The sequence below is a fragment of the Gekko japonicus genome, unplaced genomic scaffold (genome assembly GCF_001447785.1).
Source record: "Gekko japonicus isolate JY-2015 unplaced genomic scaffold, Gekko_japonicus_V1.1 scaffold601, whole genome shotgun sequence".
In the NCBI taxonomy this organism is placed as follows: Eukaryota; Metazoa; Chordata; class Lepidosauria; order Squamata; family Gekkonidae; genus Gekko; species Gekko japonicus.
In genome coordinates, this window is record NW_015169793.1 from 1,170,506 (window position 1) to 1,192,375 (window position 21,870).

The window sequence follows — 21,870 nt, forward strand, 5'->3', positions numbered from 1 at the left end:
AGCAGGAAATACATAGGATCTCTTTAATTTGTAGTAACTCTTTATATGCTGAATGGTTTCTGGCTGGCTCAGGCTGCCAGAACCTGACCCGGATTAGCTGAGACCTTTTTATATATGTGGGAGGGTGAACGGAAAAGGAGCTGTTCTTTCTTTGTCCTTGTGTGTGTGTATGAGAGTGACTGTGGGTGGCAGCATGACCACACAAAGGACAGCATTCCCTGTAAGTATACACCTATTTGCATTTTCCAGTGGGGAGGGGAGATAAGATGTTCATGGTTTGCAGGCCTTTTTTTGCAGAAAAAGCCCAGCAGGAACTCATTAGTGTAATAGGCCACACCCAACAGCAGAAACTCATTAGCATATTGGGCCACACCCCTGACAATGGAGCTCATTAGCAAATAGGCCACATCCCCATGCCTTCCCTTGGCTTGCCTGGGTGCCCTGCGGCTGCGGGGAGCCCAAGCAAGCCGGCCCTTGGACAGGCCAGGGAAGGCACAGGGAGGCATTTAAATGTCTCCCTAATCCTTCCAGGACCCCCCTGCCCCTCTCGACTTGGAGTCACTGGGGGGTCGCTCTCCAGGCCTTCCCTCTGTAGCCATGCACACAGAGGTTTTGGCTGTAGTGGGCGTGGCCAACTCTGAAGCCAGCCAGAACTCCGTTCCTGTGCGTTCCTGCCCAAAAATAGCCCTGATGGTTTGTAAGTTCCAAGTTAGGTTAGTAATCTTTCTCTGTTCCAATATTTTTTATTATTCTGTGTTGTAGCTCTGTAGCCTGTATACTTTCTAGAGCTTTTCCAGTAGAATAAGGTTTGTATTGGCTTTCTGATTCCTGTCTGCTTGGGAGGGATTGTTACTGAGGAGAGTGAGTTTCTCCCAGTCAGAATGATCCTCCCTCCATCCTGAGCAGGACTGGGTTTTGTTGAAGGCTGATTACCGGACGCAGGAGTAGGGGTTGCCTGTCAGGTGCTAGGGTGGAAGCATTACAATATTCACTTTGGGTTGTGTCTTACAACTCCATTCTACAAACTGGCGAAGTCTCCATCAAAACTTCACTCTCAGAGGAAAGGTTCCGTACTTATCGGAAGGGATTTGTAGATCAAACTCATCCTGGGGGGAAAACGAAAACTCACCTGTTCAGATAATGTGTGGGTTGCCCATTAGAGAGTCCTGTGTTTTCATGCATCAGGATGGTCCCCTTGGCATGTGAAATCTCTCAGTTATGAGTGACGGACGTTGCTAAAAGTAGAAGTTATACTTGTTGCCTACCACTGGATAAGATGGTGAAGATGATGTTTGTTCTCTCACAAAGAGAATTCAGTATCGTACATGCTACAAATCAATTTCTTCATATTTAAAATGCTTTCTGAAATGAAATAGTATACTGGATGTGAATGATGCCTTTTTCTGTTCTAGATCACAGGAGCGAAGACTGTTTCTGTGAGCAACTTACTTTTTAAAGAGGCTTGGGATCTACCAGTCACAAATGCTGGCTCAATTGGATGGAGCCAGTCACAAAATGGTGGCTTGTAAATATATATATTATATACATACATATACATATATGTCAGCAGAGAATAGGGCTCGCAATAATGGGTTTAGATTAAGGGCAGGAATGTACCAACTTAGATATTACGAAAAACCTTTTTACAGTACAAGTTGTTCAGCAGTGGAATCAGCTGCCTAGAGAGGTGGTGAGTTCCCCCTCACTGGCAGTCTTTAAGCAGCGGCTGGACAAACACTTGTCAGGGATGCTCTAGGCTGATCCTGCATTGAGCAGGGGGTTGGACTAGATGGCCTGGATGGCCCCTTCCAGCTCTGTGATTCTAGGATACATTACAGCATTTCAGAACAGATCTGCAGTGCTCAGGTGGGAAGACTCCTCTGCTGGTTTTCCAATGCAAACCACCACTACCTCTCCCCCAAACTATTTCTTGGCCTGCAGGGGAGACCTATGGAATTATCTTATGTTTTTCCTGGAAGAGGCAAGTCACAGAGCAAGGGTTTGTATATGCATGGATGAAGGAGGAATAGGAGAGTTGGATGGGTAAGGGTGCTGTCATTTACTTACCCAGGGCAAAGGTGCATGAGTATGTGTACCACCGCCACCTCCTTTTCAGAAAGAGGAGAAGAGCTGGTGCAGCAGCATTAAAGGGAAGGATAAGAAAGTGATTACAGCAGCACTGAAGGAGGGGGTGGAGAGCTACTTTAATTGCTTGGAGAATGACTGATCACTCCCGACTCGAGTGACCTTCTGCACACCCCTGTTCTAGACTATACAAACCTGTTATACTCTGCTTACCTTTATTTTCTTGGAATGTCTCTCCTAACCAAAAAAGACTTTCTCAGCTCCATCTGCAATATGGGGAAAGTCACATTGCTGTACCTTTCAGATTTGTCGCAAGCTGCTGCCTATAAAGTTCTTTGAACACTCTGTAGAGCTATGTATGGAATTTTTCTTCTTGTAGGCAGGACTTTGCTTTGTCTAGATTAGTTCATGGATGTTCCTCTAAGCCATTTTGGATAAATGAAATTTTACTGCACTATATGGAAGATCTGATGGTAGAACTACATTTAAATATTCATCATTACATTTTTAAAGGTTGTAAATGTGGGCAGGGCTTTTCTTTTCTTTTTAAGAAGCTACTTGTGCAGTGGTTCAGCCTAGTGGTTCAGATGTTATATAAATAAATATTGTTCCTACTAAAATTATTCACAGCAATCTACAGATAAGCTGAATCTGGACAAGAGGTTCTCCTGAACATGTGCAAGCTAAAGAAATGAACAAAATTACTGAAACATAAAATAAGATAGAAAACGAAGGCAGAAATTCTGCTTTCATGTCAGAAACAGCATTATTTTGCAAAGTGGCTTTTCTGCTGGTTGCACAGCTGCATGCAACTAGCAGGTTGCAAGTGCATCTGAGATTGATGGCATGTTGCTATGGTTACCTTGGCAATCGTTTAGCTGTGTGTAGTAATGATACCTAGTCTTTATAGAATGCTTGATGGTGTTCAAAGCGCTTCATGTGCTTTGGGTTAGATCCTGCATGTACAGAAGGAATCTCCTACTCAGAAAAGGAGTTGAATAAGGGTATCTTTGGATCCAGCACCATGGTTTTTATCCAAGATCTCTGTAACCTATAAGGAACTCTAATCCTTACAACGCCTCTGTAAGGTAGGTGAGCATTATCCCAGTATTGTAATTTGGCTATGTAGAAACATTTCAGTTAGAGAGAAAATTGAACTGAAGATCTCAATTTAGAGACCCTTCCTAAGCAGAATCTACTCAGAATTGTACACGGATCAATCCATGTAGTTTACTTCCAGGAAACTGTTGCCAGAATTGCACTTTCAATCTGTTTTGATACTTTATACTCTAACTTTTGGCATATAGTGAGTATATGAGATATGGACTCCCAGTATCCTTTTTGATAAATTGTGTGTTTATGTTTGGTTTTAAATTCTGGAAATAAATCTATTGTATAATTTCCACATCTGTGGGTATTAACTATGAGGTTCTGCAGCAAAGTCTGAACCTCTTATAAATCAAATCTAGAATGTCGCTTGGTAAACTCATGTATGCAAGTATCCAATCTCCAACTCCTGGTAACTTAATACCTTGTAGCAAACTTTACCATGCAAGCTAAGCAAGATATTTTGTAAAAGAAAAAAAATGGGGCAAAATACTTAGTGCAGTTTTGTTGTTTTTGTTCAGTTGCACAGTTGCACAGACTCTTTGTGACCCCATGGACCACATCATGCCAGGCCCTCCTGTCCTCTGTCGTCCTCCGGAGTTTTCTTAATTTCATGTTCATTGCTTCGATAACACTGTCCAGCCATCTCATCCTTTGCCGTTCCCTTCTTCTTTTACCTTCAATCTTTCCTAGCATCAAGGTCTTCTCCAGTGAGTACTCCCTTCTCATTTGGTAGCCAAAGTATTTGAGCTTCAGCTTCAGTATCTGGCCTTCCAGGGGACAGTCAGGGTTGATTTCTTTCAGGATTGACTGATTTTATCTCCTTTCAGTCGAAGGGACTCTCAAGAGTTTTCTCCCTAGGCAAGATGTTATGGCTCAGATCACTCGACCAATTTTCCACTTCATTTGCCTCTTTACTGTACTTGGACCCTGTTCACATAGGTGTTTACCTAGTCATTTTTAATCATGCTGCCTTCCTAAAAGGGTGGCATCATGTAAGGGAATCTGTGGTCTAAACCAGTGGCACACAGCTATTTACCTCACGGCATCATTGTTTTTGGAGGATTTTGCTATCACACAAGTGATCTTTGAGTACATCTGTATCATACCTGCTAATCTGATACTGCTGCTCATGTGATTGTGTGTGTAAGCACATGTGGAATGATCACAGCAGCTGGGACAGATTCCTGTGTGAACTGGCTATATATCTCAATCGCGGGCCTAAAATGAGAATCTCCAAGAGTCTTAAGCATGCCAGTGATATTTTCTGGTTATACTGCTTTTAAAATTGATGCATATTTGGAAAAGCCATCTATAGAACAATGAATTTATTTGAACTTTCTTTTTCCTGGACTTGTGGCTGAGGGAAGAATCGGCTGTAAATGTTGCATGCCCAAGGGATATAGAATGTATTTGTCCACCACAACTATGGCCAAATGTAAACATATACTCTCTTCTGATGCAGAAACTGCAAACTCTCCCTTTAATTTTATTATATTGTCGAATTTGCCATGTCCACAGCAAGAGTCTCTAATGGAATCAGTAAATGTTGCTATTCCACTAACAGGGTCTGTACTCTTGCGTGTAGTTTACTGAACTAGACATAATGGTTCTGGTGACACCGATCTATTAACTAATTTGCCCAGTTGATCATTTTTTTCTGAACATCAGATATTAAACTCCCATTAGGTATGTCTGTGCAAGCCTACAGAGGTTCATTGGATCGTATCCACAGTGTGAAGGGTCATATTCACATGCATATTTGCATGCAGTTCATGCATCACTGGAATCCACAAAGGCACTAAGCCAGACCAAGATCAAGACAGAGTATGGGCCTGTCTTGAATCAGGCAGGGTTTAAAAGCTCCACTTAGGTGTATCTCTGTTAGGATTTTGTGGAGTACAATAGGCAGCACATGAAAACATTTTGTTGCTGCCTATTTACTCCTGGGACTATTGCAGGAAATGTCACATTTTGTTCTTCGCATATTTAAGATAAGATAATATTAAGACTGCTTTAATGATTCATTGGATGGAAGGATACTATCTCAACCCCTCCTGGATAGAAATTGTTTGCCCATGGTACTTTTCCTGGTTAATTCTACAGACCATGGCCCCGGTCACATGGGCCTGATATCGCGGGGGGGAAGTGTGGCTAATTGCCCCAGCGCAGTTTGATCCGCGATTACGCGATCAGACGCACCGGCAGCACACCACGGGCCCTCAGCGCCGGCAGGTAAACGAGGGTGGCGATCACACGACGATCCTGCAGCGCGGCAAAGAAACGGCGTGGCGCGATCACACCAGCAATGGCTAGTTGCCGCTGCCGTGACAAACGGGGTCATTTTTTTTTAAGCCGAAACGGCACTTTCGCTTTCCTCTTTGTGCAGCCTTAGGTTCGCCTTAGGTTCGCCACGGGAAGCCTTAGGTTCGCCACGGGAGCGCTACGCTTCCCAGATGTTGCGGTGTGATCACGCCCGGAAAATCCACCTATCTTCTATCTCTGTAGCGTGGCTAATGCTCCATGTGACCGCAGCCTATATGTGTTTTATGGATGAAATTATCTTTGCAAATACTACCAAAAAGGTCTACAGGTTTGTAGAAATCTCATGCCATTAAAATGCATGTGCATTTTATTAGAAATCTGTGCATTTAATGAAAATCCACACCAGAAAGATGTGTTCCCTTGCTATTTGCAGAAGCCTATACCTAACGTGAACGGTGCCAAGGCAGGTGCAATGCAAATAGAAATTTTATTACATTGGGAGTATGCATGAAATCAAGGCTTAGTTCTCATTCAGACCAATAAAGCAATTAAGTTATTTCAGAAGGGGAAAAACATATATGAAGTGGGCTATAGATACAGTTGCCCAAGAAGAAGAATATTTGTGGAAATCTTCCTTCTGGAAAGCTTGTCTTATCATTTAATTAAAAACTGGGTTGAGGGGAGAGCTTGTCTAGCTTCTTCTTCTTTTCAGAATAATGAGCATGTGTTAAGTGAGCAATTATTTTTTTCCTAACTTGTGTTTCTCAAATGCTTCTGTATATCTGGGTAGTCAATCAGCTATAATTATTGCTCTCAAGGAACGAAGGTGTGTTGTACATCTCTTTTGTTTACCTGCCCCAGAATGACGCAATTGTAAAAAAGCATTAACAGCAAGCTGGCATTTTGACTACAGCAGTATTAATGGAATAAGGCCCCTATTACCAATGATTCAGTCATCTGTCAGCCTGATAAATGGATTAGTGTAAGAGGTATTCCAGTGGGGAAATGTAGCCCATAGGGCTTCCAGCTAATTATATTTAAGTTGTTTAGTACTGCTGGGAAGCTGCATCCAGGCAATTGCTGAAAGCTTTGATGCAACGTGCCCCATTAGAGCTTGTGTTCAGAAACTCATTATCCTCCCAGGCTTGTGTTGGATAGATTCTAGGAAGCTGACGTGAAATGGAGAGCAAAAATGAAGACCCAAGAAGACATTTTAATTCAGCTTCTGAACCATTTCCCGATTCAGCAACTGTATGATTTTGTTCCATATTTGCATTCAAAAGATGATTATGCTTTTATATACAATTCCTTTTTATGAGTGTGTATGTGTGTTCGTACACACACATCCTTTTATAAAATGACCCTTTTGCATGTTCGTGTGTGTGTATCAACACACAAACACATACTTTTACTTAATTGCAAGTCTCATAAGTGTCTAACCTTACTACCATTACCCATGTCTCATGTCTTCAGAATTTGACTGTGACGTGCTTCTTCTTGGACCGCTCTTTAAAGCCACTCAGAAATTCTAGCTGCTTTAGGAGGCAGCTCTGTGTCAGCTGCACGCACAGACCATGTTGCACATCACTGGACAGTGTTTACTTCCTATGCTGGCTTTCAGGAGCAATTAACTTTTTTCCTGTTCATCTCAAATGAGTGTGTAGCACACTGATAGCTCTCAGTGTTGTGTAGTGATTAGAGTGTCAGACTCGTGTATGGGAAGTCCAGGTTCAAAGTCCTGCTTTGTATGGAAGTTTGCTATGTGTCCTTGGACAAGTCACACACTCTCAGCTCAGTCTACCTCACAGAATTGTGGTGAGGGTAAAACAGATGGTGAGGAAAAGATGTAAGCCGCTTTGGGTCCACATTGTGGAGAAGGGCAGGGTATAAATAAAGTAATTTTTTTTAAAAATCCAAACGTAAGTCATGTTGTATTTAATCATAGGCAACCAATAGTTTTGTTAACCTGCCTTTCCTTTTTGTATGGACGCTTGTTTTTCACTGTTAATGTAATTCAGAAAAGAGATGACCAATTGGATTTTTAAAAACCTTAAAGATTCTGTTAATAGGGATTATAAAATTCAGCACCGAAGGCATGTTGAATACCACACTGGAGATCTTAGGCAGCTGTGAATGGATTCCCTGTTCATAGTTGTTCCTCACAATAGAGCTGTCAGTCACCTGTTGCCTTGGATGACCAGCTGGCCTAATGACTCATTTTTCCCGCCCCTTCCCAAAAATAGACCAGTGGCCGGTGTAGTTAGCACGTTGGCTTTAAGAGACAGAACCCTTGGGAAATGCCCTTTTCTCCCAGATCTTATTGCCTTCCCCGCATTCTTCCTATTCTGCTTTTCTTAATTATATTGACTATTCTTGATTTGTTTGCTATCCTTTAACTTCCTGTCCATAATGCGGAACCTTTACATCATTACTAACCCATTTTCTTTTATTTCCTTGCCTTCTCTTTATGGTTACTTTGCATACTTGCCCACCTTATTATTAGTATTGCTGTGTTGTGCCCATCATCTATTCTGTGACAATCCTGTTAAATAAAATTTATATAAACAAACTCTGCCAAAACTATGCCTTTTTAAAATAAATGAAGTGATACCTACGTGTTACAGCAAGACCCTAGTGACTTATATGAGGTTGTGACTGCTTTTATTGTGTATGCATTATGGAATATTGTCCTATATTCTGCCATGCAATAAAGACACTTAAGTTAAAGACACTTAAGTTAAATAAAGACACAAGAGCAGTCAGAGTTTTCCGATTGCCTAACTCTCACTGCAGCCCACTGAGCCCCCCTTCAGTTTTGTGGCTGGACCAGCAGACCCTCATATTGCTCAAAATGGGTTTCTGAAGTAGGGGAAGAGAATCGGAGAAAATTGCTGCCACTTTGTAAATTTTCAAGACTGCATGGCTGGATACAGATCGTTGTTTTATCAGTTCTTATTGTAGATATGTGTATTACTTTACTTGTAAGCTCTTCTGTATCATTTTAGGGGGGAGGAAGTTAGAAATAAAAAAAATCGAAGAAATTGTCCTGGTTTGTGCACTTCATTGTTTAGATACTCCTAATTAAATTGAAATCAGTGAGCAGAAATTTCACTGACAGCTAGCTTGGTTAGCAGATGGGACTGAGTTTCTAATAACTTGAACAGCATGAGTTCAATGAGAACAATCAAACCAGCCTGTATAGCCATTGTTCTTAGTTATAAGCATAACAGGAGTTAGAGACCCTATGAGCTTTTTTGCTGGCAGAAGCATAAGGACAGGACAGTTGTGAGTGGACATTAACCCAAGTGGGCCAGATCTGTATTGAGAAGGGGGGCTGGGCAAAACACCCCATACTATCTCTTTCACCAAAGGAACAACCAAAGAATAGGGGTGGGCACAGACTGGGAAAGCCCGGTTTGGGGCTTGTGAGCCGGATGGCCCCAAACTGAGCCTCGAACCGAACCCCTGCGCAAAAACCCACCGGAACAGTTTGGGTGGCATAGGGCCTCTGCCGTGCCTGTGTCATCTGGAAGTGACATGAGCGTGTTGCCCCCCAATGCGCTCACGTCCCTTCTGGGTGATATTGGGCCCTGGCCCTAGCATACCCATGTCACCCGGAAGTGATACAAGCATGTTGGGAAGCACAGTTGTGTAACTTCCAGGTGATGCAGTTGTGCCAGGGGTGGATCCCAACACCATCTGTAAGTGACATGCACACATCAGGGGGCTGATCTCCAAACTGAACCGAGCAGAAGCTTGGTGAGTGTTTGGGGGAAGGTGCCATTCACCAACTGAGGTTCATGAGCCTGAACTGGACAGAGTCTGGCCTGGACTTTGGCTCAGTTTCGGGTCTGTGCCCATCCCTACCAAACAGTTCCCCTCATTTAATCTCTGATAGCTCTGTAATAAAAATAGCCAACCTACTTCCTGAATATGTATATATTTAGCATGTTTTCTCTTATGTAGTTCCTGTTGTGAAATTGTTTCTGAGTCAGCTGTAGGGCCTGTGAAATCCACTGTGCCACTGTAGTGGATCATAGATGAACATGGCAGGAAATAAGGCTATTTGTAAGGGCTGGACCAAGTAAGGAATGATTGGGCTTGATCTTATGTGCAGTCTGATGGCAAGCTCTTTTGTATGAGCAGTAAAAGTATTTGTATGTTTGCATAACCAGTTTAATTTGGGAAGCCTCAAACATTAGCTGTTTTGATTTTCTGTGAATGTTATACCCAGTTTTGTCACAAAATCTAGCACATTCTGGGTTAGCAAGAGGCCTAGACTGCCTTCAGACCAAGGCTGACTGTGAAGAGCTCAAAGGGAGTCTCCACAAACTGGGTGAGTGGATGACAATGTGACAAAAGCAGCTCAGTGTTGGTAAGTGTAAGTTGATGCACATTGGGACAAAAAAAATCATGTATAGGCGAATAGGGTCTAAACTTGCTGAGACTGAGAGGGGAAAAGATCATGGGGTGATAGGGGATAACTCAATGAAAGTGTCAACCCAGTGTGCTGCAGCAATAAAAAAAGGCAAACTCTGTGTTTGGTTTTATTAGGAAACAGATTGAGAATAAAATGGACAATATTGTAATGCCCCTGTACAGATCTGTGGCCTCATTTGGAATGGTGCAACCCACTCTCCCAGAGAATGTTCTACCCCCCCTCCCCCCACAGTCTCCTACTCTTGACAGCCCTGTGTTCCAGGGATATGTAGCCTACTTGGATGATTCACTGCTGTGCTAAGAATGGATATGCAGCATTTGAGGGTTTGATTCAAATGAGCATTTAAACTCTGATAATTTAAACATGATTCAGAATCATGTTTCAGTTGGCCTAAGTTAGTCATGCTATGTGGAAATTGTCTGTCCTTCAGTGGTAGAGCATCTGCTTTGTATACAGAATGTCCCAGGCTGCTCCAGTTGAAAAGATTAGGTAGTAGGGGAAGTTAAAAAGTTAAAGAGCTTTACCTGAAACTCAACAGCCACTGCTGATCAAAGTAACCAATACTGACTTTGATAGTAAGAAGCAATGTAGTCTGAATCAATAGAAAGAAGTTTCATGTGTTAATATATATTAAGTTTGTCCCAGATCTTTAAAGCTGAGGTTGGAAGTTGCCATGGGAATGTGCTGTTTTTTCTTCGTCTGTATGTTCTGAGTACACATCTTGCTCTCAGTTTTTCAGGGTCATGGCATATTTATAGATGATATGCTGCAGTTTGCCATAAATTCTGATTTTGTTGCAAGAACTAGAGGTCATCTCTTAGGGAATATTTACTAACATGAAAGCTGTTTGCCATTTCAAAACTACACACACATTCATCTTATATATTTTGTCCTTGTTTTCCGAAGCTGCCGTGTGTACCCTACAAAGTTCCTTTTATTTTCTTATAGTACGGAGGGAGTCCTGTCTGGCACAAATTGAACTCATTACGGAATGAGTGGGTATTTGGGGAAGGGCCATGGCTCAATGGTAGAGCATCTTCTTGGCATGCAGAAGATCCTGGGTTCAGTCCTGACATCTCTTGTTTAAAAGGTGACGTAGTAGGGGATGTGAAAGATCTCTGCCTGAGACCCTGGTGAGCCACTGCCAGTCTGAGTAGACAATACTGGCTTCGATGAACTAGTGGTCTGAGTCAGCATAAGGCAGCTTCAGGTGTCCATGTTTCTATTTGCCCTTGCTCTTCAGGGTATTAACTCTCTCCATAGGAAAGGTGCTCATGGTTCAAAGTGTGTCTTGAGACTGCCCATCACTGTTCTCCGGAGCTGAGAAAACTCCAGGGTCCAATGTAAGAAGTAGCTAGGCAACAGTCCCTGTGCTTGTCTATCTTCCCTTTTTGTAGGAATAAAAACACAAGGGTCAATTCCTGTTACCACTTGGATATAGGAGCTTAGATGAAGCCACATTGGGCATTGCCAAGCTCCCACTATATCAGACTGTATGTGTACATTACATGACTAGCTGTATTTATGCAGCTTGTGTTCCCTCTTAATAAACATGTATTGAAATAATTACACCTATTATTAATAATATAAAAGCCACTTCCTAGCCTCCATCTCTTTGTCACATTCGACTCTTCCAAGGACAGTAGATGGTATTCCATTTGTGAATATTTGCTGTGTTTCTCTTCTTCCATGGAACTCTTGAAATGTTGGTGGTGGAGACAACCTCCCTCCAGATCTGGAGGGCAACAAGTTCTGGGTGAACTGTAGTTTATCCAATTTGTTTTCCTTGCTGAAGGCACTCTTATGCAGCCTAACTTAACAATTAGGCATGTTGCAAATTTTGATGTGAACATGAACACCAGGTGGACTTCGCTTGCTTGACTCCCACAGTCACATGCAAAATGAACGGCTTGCTCATTGGATCACCTTGATAGTCATTGTCAAAGTTGTACCTGGACTACACAGGCTACAATGCAAAACTAGGCTGGGACAGCTCATTATATATTTGACTGAGCAGGCAGCTTTCTCTGCTCCCATCTGCAATGTGGGGAAGATCACTTTGCTGTGCTTTACATGGATTGCTACAAGTTAATGCATGTGAAGTTCTTTTGAATGGGAAGCCTATTAGAGTATATTTTTTGTTTTTATTTTATATACATATATATATAAAAAGTTTTATATATATATAAAAACTTGGAAGCTGCTTTTAAGTTCCCAGAGTGGGAGAAAATAAAGGTAGATATGTGAAGTAGTGTTAAGTAGAGGGTTGAGCAGCTATGAGCTTGCACAATAGCAGTTATTCTACAATGCCAGGTCATTGCAACTTTGCTTCCTGCAGTTCTGGTTGTTAGCATCTGAACTAAATGCTGGGTGGGTATTTAAAAAATAAAGTAGAAATTGCTGATATTATACCAACATACTATTTGTATAATTAGGTGATATTTCTGCTGTCATGATATAATAAAGCTACCCTGGCCAGACTGGAAAAATTACAGGCATATACTTCTGTGGATGTCATTAAACCGAGGGGAATGCAGATTAATGATTTTAAGGAGCAGACACTGAAGGCACACAGAGACACCTAAATAGTAAGTCTAAATTCAGACTAAATATTTTTCTTTGAAGTATGTGCTTTTGGGCAAATGTGTTTGAGGCTAATTTGAAAAGGCACTGTTTACTCCCTGTTTGCTTATATTCTGGAAGTATATTTCCATAATTTTTGAAAATTTGAGCTGATTGCACTTTTATGCTATGACACCAGGAATGATAGAAATGAGGTAATGCCACCCATTTATTTTTTTAATGTAACCATAGCAAGCAATTTTGTTAACATGTGTAAGAGAAAGCATTGTAATCATGAAATGCAAACACATCTGACTTAATTTGGACACATCCCAAGAGCTTGATGAATGATTGACTCCTTACTTTCAAGCTGCAAGCAGCAGGCAGGTCAAACTGGTAGCGTTTTCACACATGCCAAATAATGCAGTTTCAATCCACTTCAGCAACTATTTGCAAGTGGATTTTGCCATTTTCACACAGTAAAATCCAGTTGCAAAGTGCATTGAAAGTGGATTGAAAGTGTGTTATTTAGTGTGTGTGGTTATTTAGTCATTAATATTCACTTGGAATTTCCAGAAAGAAATCCAGTTCCTGTTATAAAGGGATAAAATCAGTAGTGAATTCCTCTGTGATAGTTATCATGTGATGCAATTATATAACAAAATGACTGATATACTTTCTGTACCTTCTGAAAGTTTCTTGAATCAGTTTTATGACTAGTGGCCAGTGTGGTGTCTAGGGGTGGGAGTCAGACTAGATCAGGGTGGACACCATAGCCATAGCCAATGGTGGTGCGCTGGGGGCTGTGCCTCCTATCAAATCTGCAGTGCCCCATGTTGATCTGAAAATCAGGCCATCCATTCTGAATTGGGAGCAGCTTTGCTTGATGCAACTGCAGCTTTCAGAGCCAGTGCTGGCCAGCCTGCACTGCCCACTTCCCTGGTAGCTTCTGGGCTGCCTCCGTACTGCGGGTGTATGCGTGGCAGACATGCTTGCTGTGTTCTCTCCTGCCTCCCCTCCCCGCCCCCCACTTCTCCAGCTGGTGCGGTCTGTGCTCCTCCATTCATGTGGCTGCTGTGATGAGGTTACCAGCGGAACAAGGAGGCTGCAGGCAGCCAAAGAGGAAGGCAGAGCAAGCCTGGGAGCACCATGGGGACCGACCAGCCAGCCACTCTAGGAATGCAGAGGGCAGCTGGGACAGAGGGCTGCATCTGGATGTGCTAGCTCTAGGTGACTTTGGTGGTGCCCCCCCCCCCCGCAGTGTCCGAGGTGAAAGTGAAGAAAGAGCTGGGTATGAGGAAAAGCTGGAAGAGTTGGGTATGTTTAGCCTGGGAAAGAGAAGGCTTAGAGGGGACATGATTGCAGTCTTCAAGTATTTGAAGGGCTGTTATGTAGAAGATGGAGCAGATCTATTCTCTTTTGCTCTGGATTGCAAGACTAGATCTAATGGGTGGAAATTACAAGGGAGTCGTTACCGGCTAAATATCAGGAGAAACTTCCTAACTGTAAGAGTGGTTGAGCAGTGGAACAGACTGCCTCGGGAAGTGGTGGATGCTCCTTCGCTGGACGTTTTCAAGTGGAGGCTGGACAACCATCTTTTGGGTATGTTGTAGGGCTATCTTTCAGCTATGCTCCTGCAGAGTGCAAGGGGTTGGACTAGATGACCTGCAAGGTCCCTTCCAACTCTAACATTCTAGGATTCTACTGTACTCAGTTTTGGGCACCACAATTTAAGAAGGATATAGATGAGCTGGAACATGTCCAGAGGAGGGCAATGAAGATGGTGAGGGGTCTGGAGACCAAGTCCTGTGAGGAAAGGATGAAGGAGCTGGGTATGTTTAGCCTGGAAAGGAGACAACTGAGAGGTGATATAATAACCATATTCAAGTGCTTAAAGGGCTGTCATATCGAGGATGGCGAGGAGTTGTTTTCTTTTGCCCCAGAAGGTTGGACTAGAACCAACAGGTTGAAATTAAATAGGAAGCATTTTCGGCTAAACATTAGGAAGAACCTCCAGACAGAGCAGTTCCTCAGTGGAACAGGCTTCCTTGGGAGGTGGTGGGCTCTCCTTATTTGGAGGTTTTTATACAGAGGCTAGATGGCCATCTGACAGCACTGCTGATTCTGTGAACTTAGGCAGATCACAGATCATGTTTGGTTTGTTTTAGCTAATAAAATCAATGATAAGCCCTGAAAACAGAAATAGTGTTAAACTGCTAGAGACTGTCTTATACCTAGTTTTATTCCAAGATGCTGGTAATGTATTCTTCTTCAGGATGAGGCTGCAGACCAATAAATGCACAAAGGTATATCCCATTGAATTCAGTGGGACTTTGCTTTGCATGGTCTGTAATCTCATGACTTAAACGTTAAACTACAGAATTATGATAGCCGTAACAGTGTTCAGCAGAGGACTAATTAGAACAAAAATGGCCTGGGTAGTCGTTTACCTCTGTGTTGTGCTTTGTGAGTCCTGCCATAACCTTTGTGTGCCACTGAGCTCCAGAGTGAGCCACTGTACTATGGCTTCTTCTTTCGTTCCTGGAGTAAGAGGAAAATCCTTGGGCCGCATAGGAGAAAACTGCACTGCACCTTCTCCCCAGTTTAAACAACAGCTGAGGAAAGTGTGGGAAGAAGCCAGAGGATGGACACTTCCCCAATGGCCTGGGGCTTCTTGCTGTTTCAGTGGACATGCAGGACAAAGTCCAATTTGCCCTATTTGGGCAAATTAATTGAGAGGGCGGTGGTGATACAGTTACAGGGCTTCCTGGATGACGCTTCCGCCCTAGATCCCTCCCAGTCTGGTTTTCGTCCGGGTCATGGGACGGAGACAGTGCTGGTTGCCCTTACTGATGACCTCCAGGGGCATCTGGATCGAGGTGGTTCGGCGGCACTGGTGTTGTTAGACCTGTCGGCTGCATTTGACACGGTTGACCACCAGTTGCTGACCCACTGCTGCACCAACGTGGGGATATAGGGGCTTGCCTTACATTGGCTCATCTCCTTTCTCCAGCGTCGGGGACAAAGGGTGGCGCTAAGGCAACAGCAGTCCCGGAGACACCCGCTTGAATGCAGCGTGCCTCAGGGGGCGGTGCTTTCTCCGATGTTGTTTAACATCTATATGGGCCCCCTTGCCCAGATTGCCCGGAGGTATGCAGATGACACCCAGCTCTGATGTTGGGCGGCCAGTCGGACTCCAGCCTGGAAGATCTGAACTGGGCATTGCACGCCGTGGCTGGTTGGCTTAGACTGAGCCAGCTGAAACTAAACCCAGCGAAGACAGAGGTCCTGTGCCTGGGTCAGGGTGGTTTGGGGATGGGGATCCCTCTCCCGGCCTTTGACGGGGTGCCTCTGGTGCCAGCGCCAGAGGTTAGGAGTTTGGGAGTGCTCCTGGTTCCCACCTTAACTATGGAGGCCCAAGTAGGAGCCACTGCCAGGTCGGCCTTTTACCAGCTTTGGCTGATTCGGCAGTTGGTTCCCTTCCTCGACCGCAATGACCTAGCTACAGTGATCCATGCAACGGTCACCTCGAGATTAGACTACTGTAACACTCTGTACATGGGGCTGCCCTTGATGCAGATCCGGAAACTGCAGCTAGTGCAGAATGCTGCAGCCAGGCTTCTGATAGGTCTCCCTAGATGGGAGCACATCCGGCCTGTGCTGAAATCACTGCACTGGCTGCCAATAGCATACCGAATCCACTTCAAGGTGCTGGTACTTACTTTTAAAGCCGTACATGACCAGGGTCCAGCATACCTGAAGGACCGCATTTCCCCACACATACCCCAGATAACACTACAGTCGGGGTCACAACACCGGCTGGCGATTCCAGGCCCCAGGGAGGCCAGGCTCGCCGCAACCAGGGCCAGGGCCTTTTCAGTGGTGGCTCCTACCTGGTGGAATGAGCTCCTGGAGGAGACCAGGGCCCTGCGAGACCTTTTGCAGTTCCGCAGGGCCTGCAAGACAGAGCTCTTCCACCAGGCTTTCAACTAGGAACCGCCACTACCACTACCACTATGGGGTTGTGGGTTGGCCCTGTATGAAGATCGAGCCACAGTATCACGGTGGACCAGTTACCACTGAACAGGGATTTTGTGTTACATCTAATGCACCATCTAAATTCATCTGATGGATTAACCACTGAGTACTTTATTGTAACATACTGCTGTTTTTATTTGTTTTATATGTTTTATACTTGGCACATGGTGCCCTAACTGTGAGCCGCCCTGAGCCCGTTCGCGGGATAGGGCGGGATAGAAATATAATGAAATAAATAAATAAATAAAAATAGTGGAAGCATAACACAAGAGTTGGTCATAGGTGCTGAACTTCAGTTTCACCACTTGGCTGCACTAGAGAGTCTCTATGAACAATCATAGCTTGATGGCTTCATTAGCAAATAGGCTTTTTTCAAAAGGTGGGATTGTGTAAGTTTCCAGCAATTGTGCTTAGTTGTGCAATCATATGATACTAATAAGGAGTAGTGAACTGAACTTACCTTTGAATGCAACCTTGATCTGACTTCAGGTGTTGTCCTCTCATTCTAGATTTCTCCACAGTTGAACGTAGAGATCTCCATGGTAACTCAAACTCCCAGACTCTTCTCACCAGCCTGCAAGAAGCAGTTTTCAACAGCTCAGAGGTCTTGCGACCAGGTAAGCAGATCCATATAAGAACTGGACATACTTGTAATTTGCATTTCCAGCCCTTCGTTAAGACGCTGAACTGCAGGCTGTGGAAGGTCAGTAGTTCAGCAGTTCGAGACCCGGGTGCCGCATGATGGAGTGAGCTCCCATCTCTAGTTCCAGCTCCTGCCAACCTAGCAGTTCGAAAGCAAGAAATTACAAGTAGATAAATAGGTACCACTTCGGTGGGAAGGTAACAGCGTTCCGTGCACCTTGGTGTTTAGTCATGCCGGCCACATGACCACGGAAACGTCTTCGGACAGCGCTGGCTCTTCGGCTTTGAAATGGAGATGAGCACTGCAACCCTAGAGTCGGATTCGACTGCCTTTCGAGCAAGGGAACTTTTACCTTTAAATTAGAACTGCTCTCTCAGAGCCTATTAGAAACACAGGTGACCAAAGGAAGACTTCACCCTTAAATATCAGCATATAGAGCTGAACATTTAAATTCCTTAGGTAATTGTGTATATTTAAACAGTATAAGATTGTGTGTTGTTATTGGCTCTCCTGGCATATGGCAGATAATGGAGCTTGTCATATCCTTTTCTTATAACAGAAAGCAGTGTCACTGTGAGTTGTTGCACAGATACTTTAGTATGAAACAAGCTGCAGCTCTTGTGAAGATGGCACATTATTTGCCACTTTCCCATTGAAAATAAACAGAAGAGGGACAGCATTATTGATTGGCATGTCAGTATATTTCAAAGAATAAGTGGGGCATAATATTCACAATTGATAGAGCCACATGTATTTTATGCTTTATCGTTTAAAGAGTGAAATACTGTATAAGAATCCATCCTATGCTATTTTTCTGGCGCTAACAAGTTCAAGCAGTCAGTAAATTTGACCTTTTTGTGTCTTTTAAGCATAAACAGGTGTTGGCAGTCTTATTGTATTGAGGGAAACGAACAAGCCTTAATGCCAGTAAAACTCCTATAGACTGAAAGTCAGGCAAGAATATGGATTAATCAGATTGTCAGTTGTTCTGGTTCAGGCAAGGGTTAAATTTGGGCTAGGTTATTTTCCCTGTGTTCTAGCTTTTACTTGGTGGTCATAAGATGAGGCCAAACAGCTATCTGAAAGAAAGAGAATAACTGGCCACCCTTTGCACCTTTTGGCTCCATTTAATCTTGAAATTAATTTGGACCTCTTCTTATTTAAATTACATTGGTAGGAATTTTATTTCATTGGTGGGATCCAAAGTGTAATTTAAGTAAGCAGAGAGCAACTTCTGTGAACTTGCCATTTTTAATGATTCTGCTTTTATACAGCAAACTCCCCACATTGCAACCCATGCTGCTCCTTGATCCCATGGAGCTACTTTATGTGCTGCAGCAGGAAAAGAGAGGCAGAAAAGGCCCATTCCAAGAGCAGAATTTTGTTCATGGTCTTTGGTGTCTAACCCTGTGTCTCTTTCTTTTCCCATTGCTACTGTTACTCTTAAAGCAAGGCTTGTTGTTAACTCTGTCTTTAATCCTGTCACATGTGCAGCTGTCATGGTAGCATCTTTTGAAGGCTTTTTGGGTGGATGATTCTTTTAGGTGTGGTTGCTCATCGATAAAAACATTATGGCTGTTCTAAATAGTGTTATTTTGTTTATTTTATTTTTCTTCACTTAACTAGAGGCCTGCCCCCATGGAATCTGTTTGTCAATAAATAACTTAGAACACCTGACTATAAAAAACATACAGCATTTGGATTTTAATTAGTCTCATTAAGAAGTCAGCAAGTTGTACCCACATACTTTCTCTCAAGCAGTGTTTTTGGATGATGCTCCAAATGTATGATGATTAGATAAAGACCTGCAGCTCATCACATATAGTTCCTTGTGGAATAAGAGGAAGTTTTATCAGAAGTCTTTGATTAACACAGTGATGTCTCCTGCCTGGGGCTGTTAGTCAAGCACCCTGCTGTCTGAGTTGTGATTCTGCCAGGGCTTTCTGTATTCTCTAGTCTTGGTGCCCTAGAGGTGACCACGGGGTCCTTGGGTATTGGCCATGTACAGGATTTACCCCCTCAGGCCAGTCCAGGAATGGGAGGGAATCCTGTACTTTTCAGTACATTAAACAACAAACCACAAGATGGTCTATACTAGAGATGTAAAATTTCCGGAAATTTTGAAGCTCGGAAAAAAACCCGTTTTTTCCCGGTTTTTTTCGGGGGGAAACGGAAATTTTCGAAAAAATTGAAAAAAATGCTACATTAGCATTTCTTTTGTTTTTTCTAGATTGAAAGTCATTCTGTTACTTTAGGAACATAAAAAATGACTATGGACATTTTTACTTGGCATGAAATTATCACAACTAGCATATTAAAAATATAGTGTACCCAAACAATTATTACAAACAGAATACCCACCCACATGCAAAAACAAAACTGAAACCTTTTTATTTTCTTCTGACAATCGCACCTCCTAAAGGAAGAAATGCATCTTGTTCTTGCATTGGAGAGTTCAGTTTGTAACCTAGGACTTGCTTGTCCTCAGTGCACAGAAATTAGATCAATCTGATACCATTATATATTTTAGAAATGATTTGGAAAATATTTGAACACCTTGTCTTAAAATATTTTATTTATCATGTTAAAATAAAACATTCCATAATCAATTTCTTTTCTTTTCTTTTTTCAATTTTTCGGAAAAAAACAAAAAAGCTTCAGGGAAAAAAACGGAAAAAAAACGTGTTTTTTCCGAATTTTTCCGGTTTTTTTCCGGGCCTTCACATCTCTAGTCTATACCCTCTCTGGTTTCTGAACCATGTACCACCAGAAACTCTACTCAGAGCTGCACACTTTACACTCAATGGTAGCTTGTGGTCAGCTTAGGCACAGGAACTTAGACTTGGAATTCAGGTACAACATCAAAGACAATTTTTAACAAACAGAGGAATCTTTATTTAGTACAGAGCTTAGCACAGACTACCAGAGTTTACCAAAATAACAAGCCTAAGATGATTTGCCTTAACTACACAGTAAAAGATACATATTTATCAAGTTCAGGAATATCCAAACAGTCCAAGGGATTTTGAAGGCAAAATCCATCTTTGCTCAACCATGTGGTCCAATTCACAAAGCCAGTCCTTTGTCCCTCAAGGGCTGCATTTCAGGTGCAATAAAACAAGCGGAGAGAACAGGAGCAGAGAGCAAGAGACTCTCTCTCATTGGGATCAAACAACTATAGTCCAATTCCAGTCATGATCAGCTGTGGCCATTCAGCCAATCACGAGTGGACATAGGTGTGTCCAATTGTTGGTTGCCATAGCTGCAACACAGGAATGGCTAGAAGTTTGGAGACTCCTCCTGCAGTCAGGTGACCCAGCTTCTATCTACTTCATTTAGTACGTGACTTGTCGCATGTGGGGCCAGAAAGTGTAGCTATGAGGTCTGGCGTTTGGCATGGAAGTGTGAAAGAATGTGGGTTTATGGCATGGCTATTTAGGCCATTTGGCCTTACCATGTGGCTAGCAAGAGGAAACAAGGCACAGCATGTTATCAGAATGTAATCACAGGAGAGGGCATGGATTATAGAAAGCAGAAAGCAAAATTTCTATACAGGCCACTTTTGTTCACCCTAGCAATCCCGTGATCTAGTGGTGACTCCTGCCCCGAACCTCCTAGGCTTCTGGCCTGTTAGCCGCAGCTGGCTGAAAGTTCACTGACAGGCCACACATCTTGGTGTTTATCAAGGTTTTGATCTCCATGATGTTCACAACCTCTGATGAGGAACTGTCAGGTCTAGTTCCAATACCTTAAGTTCTAGGTCAGACTTTCATCATTAGTAGCACTTCCATCTTGTCAGGATTAAGCTTCAGTTTTCTAGTCCACATCGGCTCCAGAACTGCCTCCAGGCACTTGTTCGGGGTTTCGACAGCCTCCCAGGAGTGATCAGAAGTGCAAGATAGAGCTCAGTGTCATCCACACATTGGTGACAACCCAGCCCAAATCTCCAGATGATCTCACTGAGTGGTGTCATGTAGATGTTGAAAAGCATAGGGAACAAGATGAAGAAGAGTTGATTTTTATACTCCACTTTTCTTACCCTAAGGAATCTCAAAGCGGCTTACCATCGCCTTCCCTTCCTCTTCCTACAACAGTCATCTTATGAGGGAGATGGGGCTGAGAGAGTTCTGGCTTTATATGGAGAAGTGGGGAATCAAACCCGGCCCTCCAGGTTAGGATCCGCCGCTCTTAACAACTACAGCACACTGGCTCTTGAGGAACCCCAAAGGCCAAGGGGCTGAGCAGAAGTCCTCCAGGACCACCATCTGAAACCTTCCCTCCAGTTAGAACCACCACAAAACGGTGCCTTGTAATCCCAGTCCAGGGAGGTAGTCCAGAAGGATACCATGATAACTGGTATCAAAAGCTCTGTGTGTGTGTGTGTGTGTGTGTGTGTGTGTGTGTGCGTGCACCGGCGTAATCTTCAGGGGGGCGGCGGGGCTTCAGCCCCCACCGAAATTTTTGGGAAGGTGCTCAGCCTCCCCCGGGGGCAGGGGTCTTTTCCTGCCTGAGCAAGGTGGCACTATGCTCTGGAAGTGAGCCCGGGGCGCCCCGCCTCCTCCGCTGTCATTCCTGGCCCGCCTGCGGGGAGCCCGGTTCCAGGAAGGGGAGCGCTTTATTTTCCCTTGGCTTGCTGGAGTTCCCCGCGGCTCCTGGGGGGGGAGGGGGGTGCTCGGCTGCCTCAGTGAGGTGAGAGAGGGAGCGCCTCCAGCCACCCTGCCTGCCTGGC

The 21,870-nt window shown here is 43.6% G+C and overlaps 1 long non-coding RNA gene across 1 annotated transcript in view; it reads left to right on the forward strand.

The window, feature by feature from the left end:
• The window catches only part of LOC107115345, a 184,435-nt gene that overhangs the window by 113,963 nt on the left and 48,602 nt on the right, over positions 1-21,870 (forward strand). The window contains exons 3-4 of the long non-coding RNA XR_001482671.1: positions 12,334-12,486; positions 17,008-17,115. This is a non-coding gene — a long non-coding RNA (uncharacterized LOC107115345). The remainder of the gene's footprint in view (positions 1-12,333; positions 12,487-17,007; positions 17,116-21,870) is intronic.